The sequence below is a fragment of the Ambystoma mexicanum genome, chromosome 11 (assembly GCF_040938575.1).
Source record: "Ambystoma mexicanum isolate Mex_15411 chromosome 11, UKY_AmexF1_1, whole genome shotgun sequence".
In the NCBI taxonomy this organism is placed as follows: domain Eukaryota; kingdom Metazoa; phylum Chordata; class Amphibia; order Caudata; family Ambystomatidae; genus Ambystoma; species Ambystoma mexicanum.
This window is the reverse complement of record NC_090934.1, coordinates 466,435,477-466,458,313: the sequence shown is the minus strand read 5'-3', so window position 1 is coordinate 466,458,313 and position 22,837 is coordinate 466,435,477. Positions and strand designations below refer to the sequence as shown.

At 47.0% G+C, this 22,837-nt stretch overlaps 1 protein-coding gene across 3 annotated transcripts in view; it reads right to left on the bottom strand.

The window, feature by feature from the left end:
• TP53I11 (tumor protein p53 inducible protein 11) overlaps positions 1-22,837 on the bottom strand; it is a 901,622-nt gene that overhangs the window by 384,255 nt on the left and 494,530 nt on the right. The window lies entirely within an intron of this gene.

Genomic DNA, 22,837 nt, shown 5'->3' with positions numbered 1-22,837 from the left:
GGCAACTGCCAGCAGGCAATCTACTTTGTGCAGCGGCTGCACTTTTTAGTGGTTCAAGTTTTAAAACGTTAGAGTCTTTCTTTCAGTTTGTGGGAATCCATTTCATTGCGAAAACTCAGTTCTACAAATACCAAACCGATTATCTATTTCCAGCCATTAGCGAAGCTTGGAGAATGGAAAAAATGTCTATTGATCGTACATTCGCGGGCAAACGGTTCAGGCTAGCCGGTGATGGACAGTGCGACAGCCCAGGATTTTCAGCCAAGTACTGCACCTACCACTTTCAGGACATGGAAAGTAAGAAAATTGTGAGTTCGGTGGTCGTGCAGGTGTCACAAAGTACATCCTCAGTGGCCATGGAGAAAGTTGGCTTTGTAGCATCATTGCAAGAACTACAATCGCGGGGAATGGTGATCGACCTGATAGCCACGGAGAGACACGTTTCAATTGCCAAGACAATGAGAGAAGAGTACAAAAATATAAATCACCAATTTGACGTTTGGCATCTTGCAAAAACAATCAATAAAAAAATGTCGGCTGCAGGTAAAAAAAAAGATATGCAAGGTATTTCACAGTGGTCCAAGTCAATCAGCAACCATCTTTGGTGGAGCTCAAAAACATGTGGAGGGTCGTTGGAAATTCTACTGGAAAAATGGCGGTCAGTAATGCTACACTGTACCAACGTTCACCGTTGGAACACAAACCAACATTTCCACAATTGTGAACATGGCCATTTGTCCACAGAGGAGGCACGGAAGAAGAAGTGGTTGATTCCTTCATCACCCACTCACAAAGCCATTGAAAAGATTGTATTTAATAAAACTATAACAAGAGATTTGAGGGGACTCACGGAATTCTGCCACACAGGAGATTTGGAGGTGTTCCACAATATGTGCCTAAAGTACAGGCCAAAACGATTGCATTTTGGCATGGAGGGCATGATAAATCGGACTCTTCTAGCGGTCTTGGCACATAACCATAATGTTGGCCGTCAACAAAGTAGGACGACCGGAACTTTAGGGACGCTTCGCTACATTAAGGCCTTCACTAAAAGAAGTAAACAATGGGTGATCAAACCAGTGTTTGAGGATATGCAATATGAGTTTATTGAGAGACTTATTGTGGATGTCATAGATAGGCACATACATGGAGTTGTGAACGAACCTGTGCAGGGGACAACTGCATTGCCACCCAACATTGCCTCTGTTCCATGTCCACCTAAAGAAGAGCTCATTGAGAAATACACATCACGGTTTAAATGATTGTAATTTGATTGTCTGTTCTCTCGAGTCTCCTCATGTCGCAGGCCCATTGAATATGTGTAGCTATGTATTGTGTAAATAAAAGTGATTGCTCAGTGTACATGCAATGTGTCTATCCAACCTTGTTCATTTGCGCATTAAATTAAACCAAACAGTAATATAAATCATTTTTCAAAAAATATAGAATGTCTCCGTATTTATGGTTCTCTGGGGCTGCAAAGCACGCATACAAAATGCAAAGATGGAGTGTAAATTTCAAGTCCTGTGAGATGACCTTACACTGAATGTAGCTAACTAGGAATGTGTGCTCATTCAAAGTGAAGGTCAGCTGCTTTGATTTTTTGCTCGGGTGCCGGAATGGCCCACGACTCAGTATAAGGTTCTGTTGTTATTTGACCTTGACAGGCCGGGACCATCCCGAAAGACTTCTTTTTGGGGGTGTGGTGCAATAACGTAAGAAACAATAATGAATAAAATTTCAGAAACGATAGCCATTTAATGTTCGTTCATTAGAAGAAATAACGTCGGCATAGAAGGAGTGGTATTTCGGGGCTGCCCTATGCACAGACACAATGGAAAATGCAAATATAATGTAAGTAACTCTTTAGATGAGTTTATACCGCAATTTAATTACTATACAGTAACTTTAAAGACGGGTTAAGTTGTACTTGTTCGTTCAATGTGGCATATTGTTTTGTACCGCACACTATCTTGAGGAGAATAATCTCCTTTTACGGAAGCACCTCAAAACCTTACTCTTTGCTTCTGCTTTCTCTCTCCCTCTCCCCTGCTACAACTGGTCCACTGTCTGCGACCTCAGTCCTGGGCCCTTCCACTCTCCACCTGCACTGCCTCCCTGTCAACCCCTGCACTGGGGGACTGTCTCAGTATCCTACAGCCCCCCCTTCCCAGCACTTGTTCTGCACTTACCTTGCACTCGCCACCAGCTGGCCCTATGTATTTATTATTTTATGCTACTTACCTTGTACTCCACTTCCCCCCTCCCCTTCCCCTTGCACTTTTACCTTCCCCCTACCCCTGCACTTGCGCGATCTGAATGACACCTGGCCTAGTAGGATCGTTGTCTGTCTTCTCCTTGTTCCCCCCGCCCCCCTCCCTGCCTCGCCACGCCTTGAAACACTTGTGTATAGGCGCGTTGCAAATGCCATATTATATCATATCAGTGACGAAGTGGTCCACTGGCGCTCAGGCGGCTGTGAAAAAGGCGGAGGAGAGGGGGTGGGTTACTGGAAATGACGTATAATACCCAGTTGCACTGTCCTAGCTATGAAATAATTTCCCGACCTAATATATAAAATGAATAATTTTAATAAAGATCTGATGCTGAGACTAATTTCATTTTTTATGTTTTTAAAACGGGTACATCACTCATTATTGTGTGTGTCACGAGTACCAGACACCGGCGGATGGGTTTTTCAACCGCCAGTTGCTTCTCCGCGTGAACGTTACCACCCTGACCATTTTATGGGACGATCGCCAAGTACAAGTATGCCCTTACGCGGTACTAACGGCTAGATGCAACATACAGACCGTTGTGGTGGCCTAGTGCCTCGTTGTTCGAACAGCCATGCGATTATCAGTGCGACCGAAGAGCTTATTTTATCGTAAACCAACACCCTGTGTACTGCACACGAACATCGCTTGCCTCAAGACGAACTATTTTGGATCGAGAGCAAAGAAAAATGCAAATCGCTGAATATTCTCTAAACATTTGATGTCCAATAAATGTACTTTGCCAAATGTACAATCTTGCAGTTTGCTTTTAAACCACAGTTTCATATTCCGAATTGTGGCGCTGTATTGTGAGATGATCTAAGACCCTGTGTACAGCAAAGGAACATCGCGTGCCTCAAAACGAACTTTTTGGAACGTGAGCAAATAAAAATGAAAATCGCTGAATATTCTCTAAACATTTGATGTCAAATAAATGTACTTTACCAAATTTACAATCTTGCGGTTTGATTTAAAAGTACAGTTTCATATTCCGAATTGTGGCGCGCTGTGTTGTGAGCTGATCTGTGTTGATTTCCGGGTTCTGTGTGGAGTCGCGTAGAAGACGCCTGGGCGCGTTTGCCTACGCAGCACAGTCACGTCACGGATAGAGGCGGGGAATATGAATGTTTTGCTAAAGTCTGTTTCAGGGGCGGGGGATTTGATTTAGTGTCGCAAAAGCAGGTGAGCCAGGGCGATGGGGGGAAATGATAGGATTATCAGAAAATGGCGGCTGATTTCGAGTACGTTAATGGACGAAAAGTCGGGTAAGGTCTATAGGAAAGTTTTCTACGATCTACCGAGTTATGCTTAAAAACACATGGCCGAACCGTAGGGACAATAAAAAAAAGTCCCGGAACTCTCCTTTAACAATGTTAAGGCGTTGTGAATCACTAACAACACAATGGAAAAGAAGTGGATTAATGAAATGATCAGCTTGTGTAACTTCTTACTATGTCTATATATCTTTTAGATACTGCATTAGAGAGTGAATGTATGGATGCATGATTAGTAAAATGTTTAAGAATTGATTAAATTAAAATGCTTCTATGTGTTTTTTAGACAAATCTAAATAAAATGAATATAATGATTTGAGCATTACATTCTTCCGCCCAACTTCTTCAGTCTCTCTCGTCCTCCTGGTACCATTTTCATTATATTACATGGTTCTACCTCAAGGTATCAGTGAAAGTTGAGGTTCCCACTTTGGGTTTGTTGTTGATCAGAGATAGGGAGGCCTAGGTTGGAACCATGATGTCCCTCTTGAACTTCTTCCTTCCAGACTTAGTGAGAGGAAGACGACAGGACATAGAGTAGCAGTTAGAAAAGATGGGAGAAACAGAAAGCACCATAGGGGGTGCAAGGAGGAAGTAGGAGGAGGGAGAGGGAGTGAGAGAGAGCGCGATTGGAGAGATGCACAGCCCAGCACCACACAGCGAAGGATACACAGGGAGGCGGGGGGATCACACAGAAGTGAGCACACTGAAGGAGCAGACAGGTGACACACAACAGTAGGAACAGTACCCCCAGCAAGGCGAGGACATGGGGAGTGGGAGTGGGAGAGAGCCTAATGGGACACAGTTCACAATACAACAGTAACATAGATGGTTGGGGACCTAGAGAGTGGGAGAGAACCTAATGAGACACAGTTAACAGCACACCAGTAACCACAGATGAAAGGGACCTAGAGAGTGGGAGAGAGCCTAAAGGATACAGTTCACAGCAAAACAGTAACCACAGATGAAGGAGACCAAGAAAGTAGGAGAGTGCTGTCATGACCCTTGCCCCTGGCCCTCACTGGCAAATCAGCCTTCCAGTTAGGACCAGGTCAAAGGCCTTAAAACCTCATCCAAGACGCTTTTGGAGTCGGTCCTGGCGCCTTTGGCGCCGGGCTCATAACAATCATGAAGACCAACATTAGAACTTACTATTATTACTTGGGACTATTTAACTTGGGGGGGGGGGGTTCAGCCAACATGGAGGCACACACATAGATCAGTTACAAGGAACTGAACTATGCGGACTAGTCTTTTGGGTGTGGCAGGCCTGGGACTATTTTACCTGGCCTACTTTACCTGAGACTATTTAAACCGCACCCAAACAGCAGAACATGCTTTGCGTTATTCTGCTGTGGGCAGCGTAGCGCTCACCGTGTCCAGTTCTTTGATGCCAGTTTACCTGAAACCAAGGACCTGCAGAGAGAGAAAGAACACTACAAAACTTACCTGGAACAGTATCCTGTCTTCAGTCCATCGCTGACTTCAGTTCCACTCACCAGAAGGTACGAACTCCATTATCCGACACCGCATGCATCCTGGAATACCATAACCTGGAAAGAGGAGAAAGAAAGACAACATTTGTAAGCGTTTATTCATGTTTCCTCCCGAATGAAGAAAGCCACACAGTCAGTATCATTGCTGGAACACTACTGCGCTCGGCGAGGAACATTGCAACCTGCAAGGAGAGAAAAGACACATGTTAGCAATAAAAAAAGACGGAAAAGTGCCGCGCATTGCGCATTACTCACCGGACAGCAACGCTCACACTGCGCTTTCACCTACCGGCCCATGCTCATCTTCAAACTGCATGACAACACCAAAATACCTTTCCATACCTAAAAGGAAAGAAGCAAGACATTATTTTTCGAACTAAGGGGAACTTAAGAACTGCATATAAAGACTGTAAAGAAGCAAACCTACAGGGGGGGGCTTGCACCAATGAAGTAACTTGGTCTCTGCTCGCTCCCCACAGCTACACGCCCCTGCCACGAGGAGCAGGACGGAGAATGCACCTTTTACAATATTAAGGTGAGGAGAAGGCCCAAGGGGGAGGAAGGAGTTGAGGCCAAGGGAGGTTGGAAAGAAAAGACAATCTGGTATTGAATCCTATATTTCAGACCCATCTTTAACCAGAGGCCTTACCGAGGGACCGGGAGAGGGTTCAAGAGTGCAAATCATCCAACCAGAGCTGGGTGGCGTCCCCGTGGATACCAGGTGAACGTAACAAGTGCCTAAGAGGGCACAGTTCACAGCACAACAGTGACCACAACTGAAGGGGACATAGAGAAAGGACACAAAAAACAAAAAGTACAGCTAACCGCTAAGGGGAGAGCATAGGATTGCGCAGAGACAGGGTACGTTAAGTCAGACAGTTAGATGGAAGTACAGGGAAAGGCCCAGAGGTTAAAAGAGAGCAGTAGTGGCTACTCCCACTTTCCACACCTTTTTTATTTTTCTGGTTGTTGCTGGTCAGCGCCTGCGCAGTGTGCCTGCACTCTGCGCTGCTACAGCTTCGGCACCTAAAACCTGCGTCCCACAACACTGTGGCCTTGTCCTGCAAAGGTTTTGCTGCACAGGGTCCGATCCTCTGTTCTTAAAGTTTTGAATGCGTGGACATAGATGCAACGTATTACTTATCGACAGGCAGCATCTCCTGTGCACCTGTGTTGCATAACACTGCAGACTTGGCCTGTGACCTGCATGGTCTGGTGAAGCAGATGAAGATTAGGAAGAAGGCCTAGCTGGCATCAAGATACTCAGAACTAGGGACTCGCCACCAGGGGGCGTCGAATGAAGACCTAGCTTCACGTCGCTCCGCCAGGGCCGCCTAAATCCTCCATAATCCTGCCGTTTCTCCGAACCTTTTGCTGACCTGCACCACGTATCGCGGTAGGGGAATGCACCAGCATCCCCTCTGAAAAATCCGGAGGAAAATCGGACCTGCCTGAGCCTCCCGCACCGTGTGAAGCCCCGGCCGCGAGGCAGGCCGCGCAAGCGAGCCGGCGCGAACGCCAGCCGCGACCGGCGCAGGCCCGTAGAGGACGCATCGGAGATTGCTGCGGGCTCGCCCCCCCCCCCCGGGGCCTGTGGAATTGCTGCTGCGGGACCGGAGTCGCCGCCCACCGAAGCGAGAGGTGAGGACCTCCCCCCCCCCCCTGGGCCTCCGTTGCAGCAGCCGCGGACCGCCACCGCCGGATCGGCCGGTCCCGTGGGCCGCCCGCCAGACCTGAGGCTGCCTCCTCCCCCCCTGCCCCCGCTACGACTCTCGTGCGGGCTCTCCCTCCCCGGCCCCCGCTGCGTGCGGGCCGCCTGGGTCGAGGGGGACCATCGAGTGCGGGGGAGGCACACGCGGCGGCTGGGGGGGAGAGGTGACAATTACCAGCGGAACGAAGCGGACCTGCAGGGGGTCTGCCTCGGGCGCTACAACCGAGGTCCCCTACCAACGGTCGAGCAACCCAAAAAGCACCCGCCACGCACTGGGAAAGAAACTAGGCCAACACCACCCTCTGCCTGTAGATCACCCCCCCTCCCGCATCTCCGGAACCACACGCCAAAGCATGCCCAGAGCTGGACTATACGGAACATAGAACCAAACTGCGCAGGCCAAGGCCCGACGAAGGTCTGAGCGGCGCGGCGCAAACAGTGATTGGGCCAGCAACCGGCGGCCCACGGGAGACCACGGGGACGGAGCGGGGGGCGGAGGACCACCCAGGTGGGAACATCCACCCAAGGAGACATACCCGCACCAAGAGCCGCCCCACAGGGTCAGGATGGGCAAGGACCAGCCCCGCAGGGGAGCGACCCAAAACAAAATAGACAAATACACGAGGAGCACCCCGGCGGCTCTCCCGGACCCAAGTAGTGGGGTGGACAACGAGGCTATGAAGGGGGGAGCGGCCCAAACGCTGTCCCTCGCCGACATCATGGCAGCAATCAACGACTCCAGAACCTCGGTAGAGACCAAAATAGACGGGCTGGCCTCCGAGGTGTCCTTTGTGAGGCAGGACTTAAGGAACCTCACTACCAGGGTCGGAGAAGCGGAACAACGAATATCAGACACGGAGGACACGGTTAAAAACCTGGGAGGCCGCCTTGAGCAAATGGAACGGAAAATCACCACACTGGAAAACAGAGCCGAAGATAGTGAGGGGAGGTCCCGTCGGAACAACCTCCGCATACTCGGCCTCCCCGAGAAGGAGGAAGGGCCCTCTATGGAGCTCTTTCTGGAGCAATGGCTGGCAGACTTGATGGCTCCCAAGCAGCTCTCAAAATTCTTCTCAATTGAAAGAGCACACAGAGTCCCGACGGGCAGACCAGTCCCGGGGGCCCCCCCACGAACGGTGATTGCAAAACTCATGAACTACAGAGACCGGGACACACTACTGCACATGGCAAGGGCGACCGGCCCCATCACTTACAATGGTCACCGAATCGGGCTCTTCCCCGACTACACGAGGGAGGTCCAGAAGTCGCGCCAGTCCTACGACTCCATCAAAAAGAAACTGTCACCCCTGGGCATCAAATATGCACTCTTCTTTCCGGCAACATTCAAAGTGTACCACAACGGCAAGGTCCAGGTGTTCTACACACCCCGCGAGGCCTGGGACTGGTTGGAAACACAGGTCCTCTCTACTCCACGCCCGAATAGACCGGATGGAAACACACCCCGCAGCAACGATGGAGACAACAACCGCCCTACTGGACAGGGCATCCCACCACGTGGGGAGGCGGGAGGACCCGGCCCCCCGACCGACACAGGTCACACAGATCACACCTGAAAATGTGCAGCTGCTGAGGGACAGGAATGAGGAACAGTATGAGATCCTTGCGTCCGGCGGCCCTGGCCGGCTACCACCTCTGTGCCCCCGGAGGGGAACCCTTCACTGTTAGCTTTACTCTAAGTTCAGTGGTTCTTGAACCACACGAGTTGGGGTTAGGGTCCTCCTGACCCCCCCCCCCGCCTTCGAGTTGGGGCCTTCACCTCTTTAGTAGTTTAAATGGTTAGGGGAACAGGTACTTCAGGTTGGGGGGAAGTGTGGGGTGGGGGGAGTTTGGGGTTTTTAGAGAAGGAAGAGACGGGCCTCATGTCACAACCACCAGCAATAGTGGGCAGCAAAACAGTAGTTCACAGAAATCCTTATACGAGATACGAGAGGGACCGACACGTCCCCCCCACTGGCCAGCACATACCCACCTGCACGGACGTAGCCTACGATTCACAGGTCGGGGCTCTAGAGTTTGCACATGAAGCACACGACATAGATCATCAAATGAACACGACAGAAGGGCTCAGGAGTCCGTTACACCCTAGAACGGCAGACAAGTTGGGTGAAAAAAGGGAACCACTCCGCATCCTTACACATGACCCCAATCCAAATCCCACGCTGATATAACACATAAGAAACAAATATCCCTGTTGACCTGGAACGTGAACGGCCTGGGGTCGGGCATAAAGCGCAAATTGGTACTTCAATACCTTAACCGCCACTCCCCAGACATTGCATTCATAACAGAAACCCACCTGATCGGTACCAACTGTGGGCTCTTTAGGAAATCAAATTACCCGCACACATACCTTGCTGGGTTCTCCAGAGGCTCTAGGGGTGTAATGATCCTCTTACATAAGAGATTTCCGTTTACTACGAGGAAAGTTAAAGCAGACCCTCGGGGCAGGTTTGTGATGGTACTGGGTGAACTGAGGGGGGAGACTTGGGGCCTCGTGGCAGTGTATGCACCTCCCACGCTCACAGCGGAACTCCTGGCCGAGCTCCAGGATATAATACTGGAAGAACGGGCGGACTCATGGGCGATAGGGGGGATTTCAATGAAGTCATGGAGACAGCTCGGGACAGAACACGCGTGGGCAGCGGAGCGGTAGACGCCCCGACCAAACTCCACACCTTTGCAGAAGCTATGGGGCTGTCTGACACATGGAGGGCAGCCCACCCACTAGATCGGGGCTACTCGTTCTACTCCAACGCACACCGGTCCCTATCCAGACTTGATTATATCCTCACCCCAATGAATATGGGCCATCGACTATTGTCCGCAGAATTCCTGGCGAGAGGGATCTCTGACCACTCCCCCCTATTGGTAAGACTCAAGGGCCTATCAGCCAAACAAGAACCCACCTGGCGCCTAAACACCTATTACTTAGGGATACCCGAAATACTGGAAGGGCTTGCAAACAAGACATCGGAATACTTCGATTTAAATATCGAGGCAGTAGACTGCCCAATAACAAGGTGGGAGGCATACAAGACCGTCATACGGGGGGAAGCAATATCCTTGGTGGCAGCTCACCGCAAACAACACAGCGAGGCAATCTCCGAAGCAGAAGCCCAGGTAACTAGGCGGGAGGAGCAATTCCTCGAAGAGGGAACCCAAGAGGCGCATGAGGCCTTGGTAACAGCCCAAATAATCCTGAGAGACAGGGCCTTAGATAATGCCCGAACTGCCCATTGGCAGGCCCGGAGCCAGATATACGAGAGAGGAGACAAAGCCACTAAAACGCTAGCCTGGCTGGAATGCAGGGAACAGAGCAAAGGACAAGTACGGGCCATCCAAACCCAAGACGGGAACTTACTAACGGGGGACGCCGAGATCGCAGGGGAATTCGCAAACTACTACAGAGAACTATACTCCCCACAAATACGAGACCCCACAATAAACATCCCGAACTTCCTGGACGAGATCACGATCCCCCGCCTTTCTGAACTCCAGACAGAACAGTTAGACACTGCCATCACTGAGGACGAGGTAGGAGAAGCCCTCTCACAACTACAGACAGGGAAGACCCCTGGCCCCAACGGGTTCCCGGTAGAACTGTGGAAAAAACTGAGCGCAACGACAACAAAACACATGCATGACATGTTCCTCCGTAGCAGAGAACAAGGCACCCTCCCCCCAGACCTCCGGAAAACGACAATAGTGGTGATCCCCAAAGCAGGGAAGCCCCCGGAGCTCTGCGCCTCTTACAGGCCCATTTCTTTAATAAACGGGGAGGCAAAAACGCTAGCCAGAGTCCTCGCCAATAGACTGCTGGGGGTGATCGGATCCCTAACTCACCCAGATCAGTGTGGTTTTATGCCCGGCAAGTCCACCCGAATGAATCTCCGCAGGGTCCAGATTGCCCTCGACCGAGCTGACGAGATCCAGTCTCCACTAGCCCTCCTGGCGGTGGACTTCGAGAAGGCTTTCGATTCGGTGGGATGGGAAGCCCTGTGGGACATAATGGAACGCATGGGCTTTGGACAATACTTCATGTCATGGGTTAAACTCCTTTACTCCCTCCCCGAGGCCTCTGTAAGAGTCAATGGGACATCATCCGCCACGTTCCAGCTGAGTAGGGGGACCAGGCAGGGATGCCCCTTCTCTCCCCTGCCGTTTCTCCTCGCCATTGAACCTCTGGCAATCCGGTTGAGAACGGACACACGATGGACAGGATTCGCCTGGCCACGGGGCGGGGAGGAACGGGTCTCGCTGTACGCGGATGACCTTCTGATATATTTGAGCAACCCGATAATCTCCTGTCCGATTGTGACCAAAACCCTGGAGGAATACCAACACTTCATGGGACTACGGGTCAACACACAGAAAACAATTTACTTCCCGGTACAGGGAGGGGAGGAAGCAATCCCAGATCCCTGTCCATACTTCGTTTCAATTCTGGGCTTCACCTACCTAGGCATACGTATTGACAAAACACAGGACTTCCCCAAACTGAACCTACACCCGATAATGCAAAAACTGGAGAACGATGTCGCCCACTGGCACTCCCTCCCACTTTCATTACTCGGGAGGGCGGCACTGTTTAAGATGCTGGCACTCCCGAGATTTCTGTACGTCCTCCAAAATGCCCCACTCCCTATCCCGGCCACAATATTCGCAGACATAAACCGGACTCTCCGTACACTTCTCTGGGGAGGGAAACAGCCGCGCATTGCCCTAAAAACGCTCTATCGCTCTGTGTGGGATGGGGGTATAGGACTGCCCAACATTCGCGCATATTATTGGGCGGCACAAGCGGGAGTGGCAAATTAATGGCTACACGGAGACCCGTTGCTACCACACATCCGCGTGGAGACGGGGGACACTGGCTTGCCATCCCCCCTGCACGTACTATATGATAGCCCAAGGAACCTAAGAGCAGCGCCGACCGGGTCCCGTCATATACAGCGAGTTTGGAGGGAGATACACAAATACTTAGGCTGGGCAGACAGGCCAACCCTGATCCAACCCCTTTGGCGTAATGCACACCTTCCCGAAATACAAAAAATGGGCCACTTCAAAACCTGGGAGAGGAAAGGGATATCTACTCTGGCGGACATTGTCCAGGAGGGGCGAATAACAGACTTTGAAACCCTGCGAACGAGACATGGGCTGTCACCCATGGACCACTTCAGATACCTCCAGCTTACACACGCCATTAATACCCAACTCCCGAACCTGGCCGATGTACCCGCCTGCTCTCCCCTGGAAACAAACATACTTCCACACCCCATCCCCCATAAGGTAACCTCCACCCTCTATCAGGCAATCAACTCCTTTGGATCCAGGGAGCTTGACAACCTCAGGGCCAAATGGGAACAGGACCTGGGGCCATTAGAGACGGAGGAGTGGGTGGAAGCCCTGATGTCCCCGAGGGAAATAGGGATAGATGCCAAACTCCGGCTGATTCAGCTCCGAATCCTGCACAGGTCCTACTACTCCAGAACGCAAATGGCCAGTTGGAGTGGGGGAGGAAACGCAGAATGCAGTCGATGCAAAAGGGCGGAGGGCACCTTCTACCATTTGGTGTGGGAGTGCGGGGTGCTGCAGGAGTTTTGGACTGCGTGTTTACTCCGCCTCTCCAGAACACTTGGCTCCACAATCCCGAGAGACCCTAAGCTTATCCTGCTGGGTATAGGAGGTGAAACTGACCTTAACAAGTATGAGAGATTGTTTCTGGGAGTAGCACTTGGTGCAGGAAAGAGACTCACGGCAGCCACATGGGGATCGGGGGACAGGATATCCATTGACAGATGGTCCAATGAAATGGACAGATGTGCCTCCTTGGAGAGGCGAATTTACAATGCAAGGGGTTCCCCCCGTAAGTTCCAGAAAATATGGGGAAAATGGGAACTATAATTGCTAAGACTAAAACAAGGGACAGCGGCGACGCCCTACGCAGCTGCCGGGTGGGAGGTGCGGATTCATGTCAAGGAATATGTTAAGCTCTGCTATCTGTTGTGTTCTCGATGATGGGTATCCCAATGTCCTTTTGTGCGCTGACTGTGCGTGCTGCCTTTCTTTTTCTTCTTTTGTTCTCTGTTTAACAAATCAATAAAAAAAAGATTTATTAAAAAAAAAAAAAAAAAGATACTCAGAACAAGTGAGGAGATAAGTAAACCAGATACCAGTAAAAGAAAAACAGACAAGTCTTTGAGATAATGAGGAGGGGGACAGTTGGACATTAAAGTAGTTTAAGGAGAAAACGGAGAGTAATAGAGAAGTCAGAAGCTATGGAAATGTGTTGGTTCCCACAGCCACCAACGTGATAGTAAAGTAGTGGGTCACCCCAAAAGCACTCAAATACACAGCCACACTGCACAGAAAAACCACATCATTAATTAAACTATTTTTTATCTGCAAAACACAGCCAACACGTGTTCTAACCTCAGAGTCTCTGTCTAGGCTGTTTCCCAGATGGTGTGGTAAATCATTTAAAAAAACATTTCAATAGTATCATACATGAACAACCAATAGGATAACATCAATTATATCAACAAACATATCCAGGTCACAAGCATCAAGAACAAATCCTGCTGTATTCATCATCATTCAATAACCCTTTGCCACACCAATCTTTGATCTCCATTTTGATATTAAATCAGGAAGAGGGTTGGTTGATAGCTTCTTGTAGCAGTGGCTGTCATTGAAGTGGACAAACCTCAAGTTTCATTCTTCTCTATGGGAACCTTTCCAACTAATACTTCAAGCGACTTAGTCAAAAATATGCTATACATTCACACTCACATTTCAATTGTGCCTTAGATAAGGAGAACACTTTAGGACAGAGATCTGAGCAATTATGTGTGTTGAGTGAAATCAGTTACCACTTTTGTAAATCATATGATGGCAATTTCCAAAAATACAAATATTGGAAATTGTAAAATATCCATTCTATTATCACCACACCTATGGATACTCTTGTATAAAGATATATCTCAAATAGAAATGCATAATAAGCATCTCTTAAGTTATAAGCACACTCCATTCAATGGAGATCAGTGCACATAATACTTACAATATAAGACCCCACTCATAACAACAGAGTCTGTATTAGATAATGCAGTCCAACAACACTGCAATTGCCATAATAAGGAATACAAGATAACAGCTTCTTTTTGTATCATCTGGAGACATTTCAATATGGCTGCCATAGAGAACAATGCTGTGACATCATTACATTTACGTTGTGTGCGCAAGGACATCACAAGCACCAATATACATGGTGGCCATCTTAGAATGCTGAATCCAACAGGATCAGTGTTCTAGGATCCCGCCCCTCAGACTGATCTATCATATCCAGTCCGAATTGTGCAAGGTGAGCAATATTCTAGATGTATTTGTATCTAATACTTCAGGGCAATTCTTTCCCTTGCATCCATTTAGCCCAGCTTCTGTAAGTCCCAGCAAGTTGAACATTGAAATCCACCTATGCTCTGATACACAGATGTCATCCAAACACACACACACAGGGTCATTCATCTTTCTTCAACAGAAGAATCTCTCTCATATTTGCATCATGAACCACAAAGGGTCAGTTGCACCTGATTGAATACATCAATACATGGAATCCTTATTCCAATGTAACCAACTTTAAATACTATAATTTTCATCACTGCTCATTGAATTTCTTCTTTGACTTTATTTTAGATACAACAATGATTTATCTGGTTTGAAACACTATGCACATTTGTGAGCTATCAACACATTTAAACTTTGTTTAATCCCTCTCGATGAGCCACTTAACAACAGTAGTGAATCACATGTAGAGGACTTTCACTTTGAGGACTTTCTTTTGCATAAGGTTTTAACAATTTCATTTTTGAGCACTCTCCAATAAACTTGTTTGACTATTAACCTGTTGGGGACATGTATAATGTTTCAATATTAGGAACCAACATTGGGCAAGAGTAACCTATTAATGTATATATGATTGTTGGTAAAATAGCCAACTGATTGATTATGTTTGAATAATATCACCTCAATTGAGAGTCAATCAATAAATAGCAAATCTATTTAATCAAATTACCAACTTCCGAGTCTTCTATTCAAGAAACATGCCACAAACCCGATATGATAATGAATCCTATACTGGTGCAGTTGCTTTACTCCATATTTTGAAGAATGTATACTTGATATTGGGCAGACAATATTTGTGGCTGCATCTATGTGACAGCAACACATACAATCTAAAAGGCTCATTCAACAGAGGTTTGTTAAATGCCTGCAATACTTTATACTATTTAAATCAAGGTGGCAGCAGGTGTGTGTACAATTCAATATCAGACAACCGTGGCAATTCAAGGGGCTTAGGACAGAAGCCACAGTAACAATCTTGGAGAAGGTGGAGGATGAGGACGCACAGTGGCTAAAACTTCATACTCTGCATTTGGACTTTCAGAAAGCAGACAATACCTCGAATATCGTTGCTGCCTTATGAATTGGCAACACAAAGCATGCCCCTGATTTACCAATGGCCTACACTTTATCAGCAAATACTGAAAGGGCAGCTCACAGCATGATTAAACCAATTGCACCTCACACTAGAAAAGCACCATTATGATAATGAAAGCTGACCCTTATAAGTGCACCTCAAACAATAGAGAACACCAACACTGAAATGCTGAAACCTGTACTACACTGTAAGACAGAAACTCAAAATGTACGGTACACCACCTCTGTAGTACCACAACGTGACCCTCATTGCAGGCTGATGCAAATGTGCATCACACAGGACAGCATCAGAGCAAGGTGGTCCACAACATGATATTAAAACAAATGCAGACCACAGAAGATAGGACTCCACTTCTCTAATAATGAACAACAGCAATCACGTCAGTACTGAAGCACCTTTAGTTCACAGACTATCCTCCGTACATGTCGACATTTATTAATGTTGCTTCCTAATACTTCTGCACCTCAGCCTCAGACAGAATAACACTACAATAAATGAGTCCTGCCACTCATAATGAATTAGCCATGTGTTACCCCTTAGTTCACCAACACATTTTGACCCAGCCCTTCGAGAAGCTTTCCATCCGGACTCTCATTTAAAATGTGTTAAATATGCTTATGAGTGTTCTTTGTGCGGTGTGAGAAACCTGAAGCTGTCTCTCTAGCTAGTCCCTGTGGAGCTATCATCCAGGTGGGCCAGGGCACGGTCATCGCTATTGGATCCAGTTCCTGGAGGTGGACCAGTGAGGCAGGATCACCTGGATGGGGGGTCCTCTGGGAGTTGGAAACCAATGGGTGAAACGTAGAATTCTCCCTTCCTTTGACACCTTTTCCCCATCCTCTCACATAGGACATTCAAAACCACTGCCTCCCCACTTTCGTACAATGCAATGGACTAACACCAGAGCCATTTACCTGAGATGTCCCAATACAAGGGTCAGGCAATTGACCAGAATCACACTCACCTGATGGCCCTTTCCCTTCCCCACAGGGATAAAAGGTGGAACCCGAGAGCACAGTACAAGCATGGCAGACATCACAACAAGACGGCTAACCAGGCATGGCAGTTCAAGAGAAGGAGAAAGGCGGCGGGATTCGAGAGGGTGGCGAGGAGAGAAGCGCCCTTGCCCTTTTCGTAGTAGGCCCGTGGAACCTTAGTGGAAGAGGACATAAGACTGAACAATAGCACAAGTGTCTTGCAGAAGATGTCAACGGTAAACGGGGCAAGCTTACGCTGATAAGCCGGAGCAAGGGAAGCTCCTGTGACCATGGTACCGGCCATGACTCCAGTGAAGCCAAAAGCCAAGCGGTTCATCACAGCCGGTGAGTTGAGGGCAGAACCGATAAAAAACCAGGATGTGTTGAATGCCAAGTGCAAAGTGGCAATTTTGAACCAAGTTCAATGGACTGTGAATGAACTGTAAAAAGTGTTAAGGAGAAATCCAGCTGCCGAGGGAAACCAGCACCATGTGGGTGCTAACTCAAGAGACTCTGGTCGATCCCCATCTGAGTGATAGATACCAAAAGTCCACAGGAGAGCCACCAAGATAGGTCAAAGTGGTCATACTAAGGGTCTAACAAAATCCCCGTACAATTGAAAGTCTTTGATCTACAAACAGTTAAGAAAAGCAGGGGGAGTGGATCCTGCATGGTGAAAAGTAAAAGGGATGAATACCGCACATTTTGGGAGTATTGAAACAGCAAGAGTGAACGTTAAGGAGGGATACTAGTAAAGAGGGGCGAAGTCTAAGGTCCCAAGGAACAGTGTGTTGACAGAAGTGAACGCGGCCAAGGGATGTCCACTGGAACTGTTGAAAGACATTAAGATTTGTGATGAAGGAAAAGCCATAGTGAACCTGACCTAGGGAGGCAAAGATTCAAGAGGGGTCAGCGCCCGGAAGAGGGGGACCTGAGGGTGGAGAATCCTCACCCTAAGCAGAACCAAGAAACAAACTTTCATATGTTGAAGGAACTTTTGCTTTTGTTATTTCGGATCACATCAGGTCCTCAAAGGCAAGAGATTGTCAATTGAAATGAGACTTGGCCATTGACGGCCCTGATAATTGAAAGCTGATCTGTTACCTCATGCTGCAAGAGCTCGATAGTGTGCTGTGCTCCACCATCCCACCTTACCCCATGCTTTAAACATGGGGAAGGGAGACCCAGGCTACCGCAACCTGAAATATTGTTCGAGAACACTTCTTTCTTTTCTTGAAAACTATCCTGCACCCTTTTTGTATTTGTTGTATGGTTTGGTAATAGATTTCTTAGTATAGACCCATTTCATTTGTCACAGCACCACTAGTACTGTTTTATTTCCATTTGATGGTTGACGCTTGCTCCCATCTTAGATTTAGTTTTAGATTAGGCATTTTTCCAACCTGCATACAGCATTCATTGTTCAATAAACACTCTTGAACTGTGATCACTTGTGTCTGTTTTACTGTTCCTCACAGCGGAAAAGTATGAAAGGCACTTTACTGAAGTGAAGTTTGACTCCAGAACATACATCACCCCTTCTTGACCCGACATCTTGGTCTTTCAGTCCATTCATTCAATGACATTAGTCAGGCTTAGTATACTCCTCGTTAAAACTGATTCCAATGACTGTTTCACCTTGGAGATTAGGCTGATGGGCCTTTGGCTGCCAGCATTTTCCCTGCCCTCTCCTTTGTGTAGTGGGAGTACATCTGATATGCATTCTTTGTATCATTTGTTTAATACATGTACGCCATTTGCTATTACCATTATCAGACAAAGTTATGGTTGTCTAAAAATTACTGGGTATAGTCAGGATGCTATTTACATCTTTATTTAGCAATGCGTATGCTTATGTGACATTTTTGAACTTGAGTTCTGGCACATTTAATTACTTGCAGTAGATCCTAAACTCTAAAATGAATTCTAATTAGCACAGAGAGAAGAGGTGTGTGGCTGGAAATGAGACAGTAAACACGAGTGTAATCATTAAATACAATCATTGTACCAACTCTGGTGACCATATGATTTGATCACAACACATAGGTAATCATTACATATCGCCAAGCCAGGAAACTATAGCTTTTAAAGGCACGCCGGTATATGGTATTCTGTGTTATATCTCTGTAGCTGCCATTTTAAGCAGCATAGGTTCAGAACATGATTTGGTTTGAAAATGATTACGGAATTGCTTTGTGAAGAAAGCCCCTCCCTATATCAGAATGGCCTCAGAGAATAAGGCTGCATCAGCGCTCCCAACATCCATGGCTTCCAGAGACTGCATGGCTAAATGGCTCTCTGTCACACCTTTACTCACACCTTTGCACATGTCTGGCCGGAATCTGCACATATGTCCTAGATGGCAGAGCCATGTTCCCCATCTCAGACTAGAGGAGAGGCCAAAACACGTACCCTCCAATAGGGTGCTGCGGAGAGTGCCAACATGTGTATACAAGCCAAGAAATAGCACAAAGGTGATTTTGTAACATAATACTGTAAAGTCTTTTGTTTCATTAAAGATCGGAGGCAGGATCATTTGTTCTTATATGTATTGATTAGTAAGAACAGGTATTTAAGTTTAAATAGAGTGCAAGGAAACATCCATCAGCCAACGTCATAGGCTGGCCCCAACTGCCCACAGTTAAAATGCCCAGCCTCTACATTCTACACCAACATTCCATAGGAGTGACATCACCCCCAACCAGACCAAATCATTACAGTGCCTGAACCAGGTCTCTATATAGGACAGAGAATCACCTAAAATTACTGACAGAACACAGGCAGAATTAAGGCAGCAACGGGAAATAGCAACCCATCATATGAGTCAACTACGCAAAGTAGTGACGAAGGCCCAGAGAAAGACAAGGAAATAAATATTACCTCCAAAGTCCTGAGGGACAAGGAGAGACCCAAAAAGGAAAAAGGTGATCAAGCACAAGCAAGTACATCCCTAGGTACGGGAAGAGAGGTAAAGAGATGGAAAGGAGATGAAGATAGAACTGATGAGATGGCGCTCACACAGAATGAATAGATGGGAGGTCAGATTTTATTGAAACTCGATGGTAAAGGCATTGAGGACATGAGAGAAAGGGGTGAACGAGATGAACAAGAAATAAGGGATAAGGAAAAGGAAGGACGATTAAGAAGTAGGGGAAAGAAAAAAGGATAGGCAGAAACAAGAGCAGTTATATCATGATAAACAAGTTAGAAAACAGGAAAAGGCAGAAGAACAAAGAAAACATGACAATAAGCAGAGAACAGCTGATCAGGAAAGAATAGAACAAAGGAGAATAGAAGAAGAAGAGCAAAAGATACGAGAGATGAGAATAAAGAGACAGAGAGATGAGGAAATACGAAGGGCGAATGAACGAAGAGATAAGAGGAAAAAAGAGGAAGACACGGTTAGAGAGGAAGCAAGGAAGCATAGAGAATTTGATGACGACATAGAACGCAAGCGAAGACAGAGAGCGTGTGATCGAGTATCTGGAAAGGGAGGTTAGAAAACCCGATCCAGTGGTAGAATGGGAAGATATAGAAGAATTCTTTCCCGAGTACGATTCAGTACCAAGCATGTCTAGAGTAGATCTAGAAGATGTCTTCAACACCAGAAGTATCAGAGAGACAATCAATAGAATATATGATGAGATGGGACTAGAAAAGATACCCCAAGGAAAGGGAAAGGATAATTGCCTTGAGAGCACTCTGTTGTACGATACTGAGGACGCTTCATGCAGCAGCAGACATAGGGAGCGGTTGTTAGATCATCTGAATCTAAATAGAAATGAGGAAGATGAAAGAAGCTGCACGAGTTGGGCACAGGCAATATCAGACGAAGAAAGGGAAGCCTGTGAAAGAGAAGAGGGAGAAGAAATAGAAGAAAGACACAGAGCCAGATTGCGAGAGACGTCTCTCTAGGGGTAAGGGAATAAGAAGCTCAGATTCAATCGCGTCCGCATCTAAAGTACCCGAGTCAGTGACACAGTCAGATCGGCACAAAGCATTGGCACTCGGTCAGAGGGGGGTGTCTCCCCGCCATATGTAAGCAGGTTAAGGACATTGCCAGGCAGATGGCGATGTGGGAATATTACCCCTGCGGTAGACAGACAAATGATGAGAAGAAAATGAGTTTAGCGTGTCACAGTTTCCCTTATTAGAGAAGGAAGGGACAAGGCCACAGTATCTACCATGGCCACAGATGGATATAGAGAATCTAAAAAACAAGCTCCCAATGTTGACATCTGGAGCTGGGAAATGGATACACGAGTTAGAAAAAATGATGGGAGGTAATACGTTGGCTACAGGGGATACCAAGGGTCTTTTGATCGCCATACTTGGTGATAGAGCTGATGATGTTTGGGCAAGTGCAAGTTACCCTGGTGTGACTACAGTCAACACTGCGCATGATGGAGCACCGTTTAACAATTGCAGAACCGCGGTGCGAAAAGCACCGAGTGCTATAACCGGACACTTTTGACATGGGAGCTATAATAACACATAAAATGAAAGAGGGAGATGACCCGTTGCTTTACATTCAGACGTTTCAAGACGCATGGGTACTGGAAACTCCGGAATCTTGGGGGAAATCTGTACCCTTGTTTTACCATATATTATGTCAAGGGCTACCAGAACAGGTGCAGAAACAGCTCAAGAAGTTGGTAGGAATTGAAGCTAAGCCATGGTCAGAAATACAACTGACCATTGTGCATTATTGCAGGCTGCTGCAAGAGAAAAATCGCAAGAAGAATGATGCAAGGACAGGCAATGAAGCCAAATTAGTGCATATTTTTTTTTCAAAATATGCCATTTAAGGGGCAATGATAACTAGCACAGATGATCCAATGCACAGCAGGTTATAACCAAAGGCAATTTGTTCAAAGCAATAATTGGTTTAGTCCAAGCGGAAGAGGCTCCCGAGGAAGGGAATGGCAAAATAATCAGGGAAGCTTTTAGAATATGCAAGGCGGAAAGCAGAATATGCAAAATGGGCAAATGACCAGACCACCACCAACTTTTTGGATGTGTGGGATGTCAGGGCATCTAGCGTGTATGGCAGGAGTCAAGGGATGGTGCAAAATGACCAATTTACTAGAGGGGGGATGATGAATCCACCTGCGTTTTCACAGCAGGGTGGAGATGGATTTGCACAGAAGCAAACTGTACAGCAGCAAGCGCCGGGAGTGCAGCAAAGCTTACAGCCACAGCAGACTGTGACCAATTTCTCACAAAGGCTGTCTCAACAATCCCCGATGCAACTTCAACAGACTACAGGAACAGGACAGATATTGAATTCTAGAGCAGGAAATGCCACTGGTAATGGAGTGAATCCATTCAAAAACCATGGGACGAGATTGTACATGGACTAGGACAGCTCACTGGGAGACCTGATGTGTTCCATTCTATCAGTGACACCAAACTCTCATGAGGAACCAAGGGTACATGTCAATATAGGGGGTAAGGAATATTAGTTTTTAGTTGACACGGTTACGAAGTGTTCGTGTATACGTGAAGGCAAGTTTCCTTTGTCCGGCAATGCCATGAATACTCAGGGTTTTACAGGAGCTACAAGCCATGTTCCTTTCACAAAAGAACTTCCAGTTTCTATAGGAGAGTGTGACATGAAGGTGCCACTGTTGTATTCGCCTGTAAATATATTGGGATGAGATTTGATGACAAAGTTAAATGACAATCTCGTTCACTGAGGAAGGAATAGTGTGTTCAACTCCAGGAATACACTATTTAAACGTGTGCAAAATTATCAGAGCATACGCAGGACGAATGGCTATGAGAGCTATTCCATTAGAACCTCAGATATTTGCATATGGAGTGTGCATATTAATGTTGTGGCTAGCAGGCCTTGCAGACAGAACAATGAGAACCCAGATGAGTTTCTGTTCAAACAAAGAATACCTATGCATGAGGAAAAGGGACAAGTGTTTCCCTTAACAATACAAGCAGCCATAGTGTGAGGTGAGATGGCTTTGCTTGATGGTTATGATGATGAAGGCAGACAATGGTGCGCAATAATCGCCATTGGGGAAGGTTATAGATTGACTGATATCACTGATGATGATCTGTTTAAAGAACAAATAGGAGATAATGAGATGACATTTGAGGTAAACCTCATTTGTTGGGTGAAAATGATTAAAAGAGAGGTGCCCCAGAGAATGATGCTGGCACAAAAAACATCTTGAATATTTTGATGACGACATGGCAAAGATGACCGTCTTAGTATGGACTACATACCCTTATGACATAGGCTTACTGAAAGGAGTCAGAGAAGTGAAGATTAAACTGAAATCAGGAGCAATTTTACCAAAAGCACTACACTATCCCATGTCTAGAGAGGTGGATGAAGGGATTTTTAAGACAATTACTGCCATGCTGGATCAGGGCATCTTAGTGACGTCAGAGTTGTCATGTAATACTTCAATGTACCCAGTGAAAAAAGGGAAGGGTGGGGGGTCTTGGAGGCTAGTACAAGATCTTCGCATGATAAACCAGATAGTAGAGGCCGAGTTCCCTCTAGTCCCTAACCCGTCTACAATTCTATGTAATATACCCGTTGATGCATGTCATTTCACG